The 7,618-nt window shown below is 38.0% G+C and overlaps 1 pseudogene; it reads right to left on the reverse strand.

Moving 5' to 3' along the window:
* Positions 1-4,088, reverse strand: part of LOC123040836 (probable pectinesterase 66) — a 6,894-nt pseudogene extending 2,806 nt beyond the window's left edge.
* Positions 4,089-7,618: the final 3,530 nt, after the last annotated feature.

Consider the following 7,618-nt stretch of genomic DNA (forward strand, 5'->3'; position numbering starts at 1 on the left):
TATTATACTTGCACTAAAAGAAGATGAGGAGTCATCAATGATGTACTAATTATTAGGGCAATCCAATGCATAGTGTCTTAGTTATATCTAATGCAATTAAATATATATATGTAGATATAGCAGTCTGAGTGTACTATATCTTAGTGTTATATCTAAAAAATACTAGTCTTTCGTACACACTTTGTCCTTACTCGTGTGCATCCGGGATCAACTTTTCAGTCGGCCAACCATTTTTAAATTGCTCCAAGCCAAGCATGCCAAATTTTGAGGTTCCTTATGAGGCTCTCGGAAAAGAAGGAATTCCTTATCGATATGAACAATCTATCATTCTTAGTAAGCCAAGATGTCACATACACCCCCACTCATAGTAACTGATGTCCTCGTCGGCCCAGCAGGAACATTCCCTCTTAGCACATGTCCATATGCTTCAATGCCAGCATTCACATATGCACAATGTCGTGTGCCATGAAGGGCCACACATGCCATGTACATATCTGCACCTCTGGCCCGTACAGGCCCATGTAACCACGAGGATAGAATCTGATACCATTTGTAACGCCCGACACAGCCATCGAGTCCCGACCGTTACGTCTGGTGGGTTCTATACTGGTAACAAAAACAACAGTAGTCTTTCATGCCACATTATCCTCACTCATGTGCACCCGAGATTCCTATTAAGTCAGGATGTCACACCCTTTTATGGGCAAAACATTGTTGGGAAACATGAAATAATCACACATCTCCCTCTAATGTGTCGTAGAATTAGTAGCTACATACATGCCTTGTAATATATTTCACAATAGTAATAACTTATGGGATCAGGCTCATATCAAACAAGAAAATGAAAAACATCGGGCGCTATAATTACGGTGGCCTGACAAATATGTACGGAGTTGGGTGGCCATCTACTCTTTTAAGCCGGGGTGGAGGGAGTACTGGAGATACGACCCTTAGCTTGTTTTACTAAGCACTGTAATTAATTTTCCTATGTTTCACTCCTTCCCTTTACTTCATAATTGGGCACATGGTTGAGATGCAAAGTTGATCCTTTAACCAATTAAATACTACATCACTTAGATACAACACCTAAAAGAAAATGCATTGGGGTGATTGTCTCTATAAAAAAAATTCTACTATCTACGATTATGCGTTGAGAGCCAATGCATTGGGAGTGCCCTTCTATTGATTTCATATTTGCTTGGTTTTATATCGCCTACTGATTTTGTCCTAAGTGAAATATCCTTAAGTTTAACTACATTTATATCCCATTAGAATTCTTAATAAACTTATAGAAACAAATGTCGATATCTACAATACCAAATGAATTTCATATTTCCTCGAATTTATATGGCCTATTGTTTTTTTTTCATAAGTTAAATATCTTTATGTTTAACTACAATTATGTCCTATAAAAAGTCTAATTGACATTATAGAAGCATATATTAATATCTATGTCCTATATCATTAAATACATAATCATAATTAGGGTAACGCTATTCGTCACCCTGGGTGAGGAATAGTTATTCTTCACCCCCCACCCCCACCCCTAGGGCGCGCTCTATTTTAACATCAATCCACCATATTTTGACATCCTATAAATTTTGTTTTACTTCATATGCAAAAAGAGAGTGTAAGAAATTATATAACCGCCGTTAAAAAATTATGTTACATCAAACTACGAACGTAAAAACATAGTGTAAATATACATAAATGTAATTTTTCTGTTCTTATATGCCAAAATTTACGTAGTGAATCAATATGAATGTAACTATTAGTATACCAAATATAATATATTTACGAAACGGCTGTAAGATTACCTAGGGTGAAGAATAACTTATTTTGCACCATGGGTGATGAATAGTATTATTATTCATAATTATTTATTGAGTACTATAAATGTTCATATTTTGTTGTATAAACTTGGTAAAAATTTAACAAGTTTGATATAAAAGATGATTTATAAACCTTTCCAACTGAACTAAGAGATTATAACTCTACTTGCTACCGGAAGACAAAGTAAGTATGGTGTACTACTTTTTCCATTTGTAAACAAATATCATATGGGAAATCATCATATTAAGTCAAATTCTTATAACTTTGGCATATGATTGATAAAATAGGATATGTTTGGATCTGGTCCAAACTTACCCAATCAAATATTTGGCTAACCAAATATTGTTATTATATTTACCTGCCAATGAGTTGGCTAAGATATTACAAAAAAGTAACTAGAATGATCACACGCTTTACCGTACATATGGCAGCCAACCAAACATAAACGAAAATAGAGGCTAACACACGCTTTAGCGTACCATTCTTCTATTTTTGAATTAATTTATTTTTCTTCCAACAAGTTATACTGCAGAGGCCCCGAGCAAAAGTGGACTCTATGAGTGTTATTGGGTTACCTATTTAGGCAGGCCCTTCCGGTTTTGGGAAGGTTTTGTTCAGGTTTTTTCATTTCTTTTTTCTCTACTAGTTTTTCTTTTCATTTTTCTTTTTCTTTTTTATATTTTTATGAATATTTTACAAATTTATGTATATTTTTTAAATATAGGAGCAAAATATAAATTCTTGAACATTTTTCAACTCCATAGATGTTTTAATCAAAATTGTGAACTTTTTTTAATATTCCGTGAAGATTTTTCAATTCCGCGAAGATTTTTTATTTACTAATATTTTTTAAACCAAGAGCATTATTTAAATTTATGACCATTTTGAAAACACCATGAACAATTATAAAACCCATGAACAATTTATTTAGAACTATGACCATTTTCCATATCTATGAAGTATTTATAAATTTACGAGCATTGTTCAAATTCACGAATGTTTTTATAGTTTGTGATTTTCTTGAAAATTCACGAAGAAATTTAAAATACCTGCATGTTTCTAATTGTTTTGAAAGGTGTTTTAATAGAATGTCAGTTTCGATATAGTCATGCGTGACCCATGACCCAACAGACCATTACAGACGGAGTCCACTTCGAGGAAACAAAATTGAAGATCTTCTAGATCAATATTCCTAGGGAACTTCTTTCCTTTTTTCTTGTTTTAAGCCATGAATATTTTTTTGAATGTTGAAACCTAATTTAAAGTTGAATAATATTTACTTCAAAATTGTGAATATTTTCTAAAAATCTGTGCAGATTTTTTCATTTCCGTGAACTTTTTTGTAAAGACAAATAATCCACAAACAGTATTTAGTTTTTTTTACCATTTTAAAAAGATCATGAAAAACCCATGAACCTTTTGTAGAACCATGAATAATTTTTCATATCTGTGAGAAATTTATAATTTACAACATTGATGAAATTCATGAATGTTTTATAAAATTTATTAACATTAATGAAAATTCATAAAAAATAAATATACCTGAATGTTTTTAATTTTTGGAAAAGTGTTTAATAGAATGTTGGTTCTGATAATGCCGTGTGGGGCCCATGATCTAACCAGACCCTTACAAACGTGAATGTCTCTGCCTCGGGGCTTCGCGTGAAAATCGTCTGAACCAACAAAAAAAATATCAACTAGGTGAAGAATAACAAACGCGCCAAAAAATTGGTACCCCCTCTATAAACTAATATAAGACCGTTCATAACTAAATTAGATTTAAAAGATTTTATATTAGTTTAATAGAGGTTGTACATCCGTTTGAGCGACAAGTAATATGAATGAAAGGGAGTACAATTCTCCTAAAAAAAGAGGGAGTACAAAGTTCTCCCTGTAGTCCAAACACACCAATCACACAAATAAACGGTATTTTTTTTTTGGAATTGCTCACAAATAAACGATATAATTAGCATTAGCAATAATACTACAACATGCACGAACCTGTAGCTCCCTTGCTTGACGTAGATCTTGACCCACTGGCTGTTGCCGTACGGCACGGCGTCCACCGCCGACTGCACCGTCCTGTAGTCCCCTCCTCCACGCTGATCCACGGTGATGGTCCTGGCCACCTGCGCCCAAGCGAGGCTGAACGCCGGCCATCGGAGCAGCAGGAACACACCGACGACGACGCAGAACGGCCGCATTCCGCGTAAAGTACTCAGCTGGTCGTGAAGAAAGTGTTCCCGGCGTAGTCGGTAGCTCAAGCAGTGTGACAATGGATCGACGTGTGTATTTATAGGCGTTTCGTGCCCACAGATACAATCAATCGGTGCAGTGTCCCAGAGATATACTTTTTTTTGCGGGTAGTGTCCCAGAGATATACATGCGTGTCTGCGTGATTTCATCCAGACTGAAATGTATATCTTGCACCCTCGGAAAAACAAAGAAATGTAGGTGTATGCCTTTCATATTTGCACGTTGTTATTACTTCACGTATATAAAGACATTTAGTTCTAGAAAAAGGGATTGTGCTCAAAATCGTGTATTCATATCCACTGGGATATCTCTATCTCTATCTCTATCTCTATCTCTATCTCTATCTCTTCTCTATCTCTCTCTCAATATATACTTGGGGACCGGCTATGGTCACCTGACTGCATTTTGGGTCTGCCGAATTCTGATCTGCCTTTTTGTTTTTGAACTTCAGCAACGTTTATGAAACTATAATCAAGTCTGTTACAATAGAAGGAATAAGAAAATTGGAAGGTTTATCACGCCAAATCTCAGTACACTGCTTTCTGTAACTAGCTCTAGCTATTGCATGTGCAGCTGCGTTGCTCTCGCTTGCATAATGTGTAATTGTTGTTCCGCCGAACGATGTCATCATCTCCCGGCAACCATCAGTAATAACCGCACCCGAAGCACGGTAATCTGCAGGTTGGATGATAGCATTAACAACCTCCAGGGAATTCTGATCTGCCCTTCATTTCTGTTTAAACGGTTAGACAACTCTTGCCGCAAAAAAAAAACTCTTAGACAACTCTGAAGTACAGAGAAAAATTCAGAGTCTGGAGAACAGCCCAACTCGGCCTAGCTTCACACAAATGGCATAAGCCCACCAAAACTCTACTTGGGCTGGGCAGAAGACACACCCATTAGCCCGATAACATCCTACCCACTTGGTCATAGTAGCCGTACATATCCATGTTTTTTTAAAGAAGGATTACCCGGCCTCTGCATCAAGCGATGCACACAACTATTTATTAAAGTGAATAAGTATCAAAGTGCCAATAACATCTTTGGTAGCAGAAAAAAAAACATGTCAAAAAGTCACAACCAATAAAAATAGGGAAATTTTTATTTTTGCCACTTTATTTTCCCTACTAGGGCTTTTAAAGGAAGTATTCAAGACATATTAATTGCTCTCTAAACTCATCGATGAGTTTTCTCTTCAAAGGTTTTTCTCACATGGGTTATGAAGAGATAATAATCATTATATGTTGCATCATTTTCTTCTTATTATTTTTCCACTGGTTTTAAAGGAGTTTTTGGAACATATCTAGACTATTCTCCTCATATTTTTCCCACAGGGTTTTTGGAAAAGACTTTAAAGACTACACAAGGATTTCTCAAGATGAATGGCAAATATACAAGAAAACTTCAATGATGGAGTATTCAAGAAGCAGTGATGTACAAGGGGGAGTGTTAGGATTAGTTTGGCACATGTCGGTTTGTTAATTACCACGTGCTAATTAGTGAACCATCATTAGATTAACAATCGTCATTAGTGAACAGTTTTGTCCATCACTGAACAGGCACCTTTCCTGTACGGACGCGACCTTTCTCTTCTTTCTCTCTTGTAATGTAACTGACACCCCTTGATGGCGTCCTTTCATCTTGTATATCTACTATCCCTATAAAAGAAAGAGAGGGGCATATCCAGACAATCTGCACTGTATCTTTCTCAGATTTAACGTCCCTGGTTCATTCCATGTTTAACACCAAGCCACTAACCATGTTTAAGCACGCCGCAGAAAAACGCAAACAAAAAGAAACTGCGAGGAAGTGATGGTGTTGCTGTGACAGCTAGGGCTTTGGAATTAACTGAAGATGAGTTACCGGCGGCTCCCTTAGGGGGAGACCGCCAGGGACAATGAGTACTTTATGTTGGAACTGCCGTGGTTTGGGTAACCCCGCGACAGTTCGAGAAGTTCGCGAGCTCGCGACCAAATTTACCCCAGCCGTGTTGTGTTTAGTCGAAACTCAGATCCAAAGCACACGTGCTGAGATTCTAGCTCTCTCTTTTGGATACAATAAATCTTTTGCAGTTAGTAGCTCCGGTAGGAGCGGTGGTCTTGTAATCTTTTGGAATGAGGAAATAAAACTTGAAATTCTAGGCTACTCGAAGTATCATATTGATGCTAAAATTTCTGATTTGGGACCGGTCCCATGGAGGCTTACTTGTATTTATGGTGAAGCACAAGTGTCGGAGAGGTACAAGACGTGGGACACGATACGTTCACTAGCAGCTTCATCGAGTGATCCGTGGATGATATTGGGAGACTTTAATGAAGTGTTGTTTCATTCTGAGTATGGAGTCGGCCAAAGGAGCCAAACACAGCTTGATGGCTTTAGAGACGTTCTTGATATTTGTGGATTAACAGATTTGGGGCACATTGGTCCCCAATGGACTTTTGAGAAAAGGGTTTCAGGAGGAACATATACAAGGGTCCGCCTTGATAGGGCAGTTGCCGATCAAAACTGGTGTGCGTTATTTCCGGCGGCATCGGTTGTTCATGAGACAACCGCTTGCTCTGATCATACTCCTATTTTGGTGAAGTTCTTAGATGATCTTATCCAGAAGGGAGGTCCCAAACAGTTTAGATATGAGTTAATGTGGGAAACACACCCAGATTTGAAAGCTTTTGTGAATGGGGAGTGGAAAAAAGACCGTGACAGTCTGACGGTTAGTGAGTTGAAGGATAAGTTGCAGCAACTTGCTGTTGATCTGTCTAGATGGGATCGACAAACTTTCGGCAACGTGAGATGGGAGATCAAAAGAATGAAACATGAACTACAGATCCTGCGAGAACTTCCAGGACGAACAGGCCGTTCTGCACAAGAGTTGAAGATTACAGAAAATTTGGTTGAGTTATACCATCGTGAGGAAGTGCTATGGAAACAAAGATCACGTGTGGATTGGTTGGTAGGAGGAGATAAGAATACTCGATATTTCCACATCAGAGCCAACATGAGGAGAAGGAAGAACCTCATCAAATCTCTGACAGGAGGTAATGGAGATGTAGTGACAGAAATAAACGAATTGGAGCAGATGGCAACACAATTTTACTCTGAGTTGTATACTTCCGAAGGTGTTAACAACATGCAGGTAGTACTGGACTCGGTTGCAACCAGGGTTACAGCCGACATGAATGCAACCTTGAATGCTAGCTACTCGGGTGAGGAGGTAAAATCAGCCCTGTTTCAAATATTCCCAACCAAAGCGCCGGGTCCAGATGGCTATCCGGCCCATTTTTTCCAGAAGCATTGGGATATTTGTGGTGAGGAAGTGACTAAGGCAGTTATACGCATACTGCAAGGTGAGGAAAGTGCAGAGTGCATTAACAATACATACCTAGTCCTCATACCAAAGGTGAAATCTCCAACTTCCCTTACCCAGTTTCGCCCAATTAGTTTATGCAATGTACTGTACAAAATTGCCTCGAAAGTTGTTGCTAACCGTCTCAAGGAGATACTGCCGGAGATTATATCACTGGAGCAGTCG

Source organism: Triticum aestivum, chromosome 2B (genome assembly GCF_018294505.1).
Source record: "Triticum aestivum cultivar Chinese Spring chromosome 2B, IWGSC CS RefSeq v2.1, whole genome shotgun sequence".
NCBI lineage: Eukaryota > Viridiplantae > Streptophyta > Magnoliopsida > Poales > Poaceae > Triticum > Triticum aestivum.